The 2,608-nt window shown below is 47.7% G+C and overlaps 1 non-coding gene across 1 annotated transcript; it reads right to left on the bottom strand.

Annotated features, from left to right (window-relative positions):
• Positions 1-694: 694 nt before the first annotated feature.
• LOC122128271 lies at positions 695-856 on the bottom strand. The gene has a single exon (XR_006151396.1). It is a non-coding gene; the product is annotated as a U1 spliceosomal RNA (small nuclear RNA).
• Between the last annotated feature and the right edge of the window lie 1,752 nt (positions 857-2,608).

The raw sequence follows: 2,608 nt of genomic DNA, 5'->3' as shown, positions 1-2,608 counted from the left end.
TCTTGGATTTCCCTTTGGAATGTTCTAAGTGTTTTTTTAATTGTGAAAATATCATACAGAGGGGTTACAATTACATGGGCAAGATAGTGAGTACATTTCTTATCAAGCATTGTTGCCTCCTCCTTTGTTTCCCCTTTTATCCCTACTCCTCTCCATCCCCCCATCCCACGGCAAAGTTGTAAAAAGTTCGTTTTTCGACATAACGTCTGCCTTTGACTTTCTGTTCCAGTTCTTCTGATTTATTCTTGACTCCTGATAAGCTATTTTCCATTTCACTTATTCTGTTAACTATGACTTCTACTGGTGTTTGCATTGTGGAAAATGAGCCCTTTATGCTATTAATATCAGTTCTCCAAGTATTAATTTCATCTGTTAATGAAGGGTTTACTGTGTTTTTTATTTTCTTTGTCGGTCGTGGGGCTTGAACTCTGGGCCTGAGTGCTTTCTCTCAGCTGTTCAGCTCATGGCGAGTGCTCTACTACTTGAGCTATAGCACCACTTCCAGTTTTCTGGTGGTTTATTGGAGATAAAATTTCAAGGACTTCCTGCCCGGTCTGGCTTTGAACCATGATCCTCAGATCTCAGCTTTTTGAGTAGCTAGGATTACAGGCAAGATCTGTTGATGCCTGGCTTAAGAAATCTTGGAATTCCTTTGTCATGTGTTCTTTCTTTTTCTTTTTTTAAATTTTTTACCAGGGGAGAGCACGAATGTCATTCCCCACTACTGCAAATTATGCAATTGAGTTTCCCACTTTGGGGAAATCACAAGGCTCAGCACATCTGTAGTGCAATGGATAATCCTCGCCCTGGGAAAACCACCTTCGTGATCATGGTATCTCCCCTACCAGGTAAATATTCATGTCTTCCTTCTCCTATTGATACTTTCACATTTCCCCCTTTATTTCTTTGGCCAATTCCATCATCATTTCTTTAATGGTTCTTTTGTCCTCCATCTCTTCTTCACTTTCACTGGGGTCCTTCCCTGGGTTGTTGTTAGATTTGGGATTTGGTTTGTTGTCCTGATAGTCCATGAATCATGTCTTCTTTCATTGTGATTTACATATTTGGGTCCTGGGATTGTGGGGGTCGTGACCTGAGCTTGGCCTGCTCACACCAGAATGATGTGACAGCCCTCACTTGCCCCGGGCTAGTTGACACTGGGTAGGCCAGCCCATGCCAACAAGCACATGTGCATGCGCTGTCTCCAGCTGGCTGAGAGGAGCATGGTCCCGTCTGCAGTGGGGGATGGCAAGGTTAGAATCGGGACTTCAGGAGGGTTGGGCTACCCACATGGGCACAAGATTTGTTTGTGCCTTGGCCCTGGGTTGGGTCTGTCCCCACAAGTGGTCTATGCTTGGCCTCCTATGGCTGGTGGGCACATGTGCATGCTTGATGTATCTGAGGATGAGATCTACCAGAAATTGTTCCATTGGAAATGTCTGCTGCACAAGATTCAAGACTCTGAGAGACAGGCATGAGGTTTGTGGAGAGGCAGGCACCCTAGAGGGGAACTCTCTGCTAGCAGCTACAGCGTGATTCCTGGGCTTCTGGTAGGGGCCTGTGAATGCATGAGTTTGGGCTCCTGATGGGGGATTGCTCTACCAGCGCCAGCAGGTGCTCACGATAGGGGGTTGCTTCTCCTGTAGCTGGCACTCATGTTCACTTAGCAACTGCAGCTGATGAAATGCTTCTCCTGCAGCTGCCATTCAGAAGCCTTTCATGGTTCCTGAAGGGAGAGGCTCTGTGGGTGCGGGGACGTTTGTTTTCAGACCAGCATTGTTATCCCCTGATAGCCAGGCCTGTTGAGGACACCGAGTCCTGGCGCCCAGCACGTGTGAGTCCCTAGGACCTCCTGCTGGAATCCAACATGTGGGATGTGGGCAGTGAGGAAGGGCTCGGACTTCTTTGACATCTTCAAGTGTAATGTTCCTTCATGGGTTGGAGGGAGAGGGGTCCGTGTCACGATCTGTGGGTAACCACCAGCTCTGATCTCCTGTGGGACGGGAGGGCTTCACCCCAGCAGAGAACTGGTTGTGAGGATGACCAGCAGTGCTGTGGCAGACCTCTGTGTCTTTGCGAGGAACTCTCAGGTTGGCTCCCATATCCTGGACAGACATGGAGCTGCTCCTGCAGCTCTTCTGTGTTAGTTGTGGGCTGAGCCATGGTGACAGGGGAGCTCTCTGGGTATGGGTGTTGTGGGGCCTCACCTCTGGTCTCTTCTGGGTATGGCGTTGTGGGAGTATTCTGTATTTGGATTCTGCAGTCTGCTGTTAGTTATGGAGCCAGGGTAGCCACATGTTGTTTTCCTAAACTTCTGTATTTACCCTTGTTTTATAATGAAGTAGGGATATTAGGTCAAAGTAACATTGTTTTGTCCTCACCGTCATCATGGAGTCTGGATGGGTCTTGGAGGCTTTTTACCCAGCTCTAAAAAGCCTAGAGGGAAAACAGGCCATTCTGGGAATATTGGTGTCATGCTGCTGGGTCCCTAGAGAGCTCTGCTACATAGAATGCTCGACCCTGATTGCTCCCCTAGATGGTTTGTTTTTGTTGGGCTTGGGTCTTTACCCCAAACATGTGATTATTTTGTCTTTACAAGCTTTGTGCA

This window comes from Dipodomys spectabilis, unplaced genomic scaffold (assembly GCF_019054845.1).
Source record: "Dipodomys spectabilis isolate Male_0828 unplaced genomic scaffold, ASM1905484v1 ptg000327l, whole genome shotgun sequence".
NCBI classification, from domain to species: Eukaryota; Metazoa; Chordata; class Mammalia; order Rodentia; family Heteromyidae; genus Dipodomys; species Dipodomys spectabilis.
This window is presented reverse-complemented; position numbering and strand designations above follow the sequence as displayed.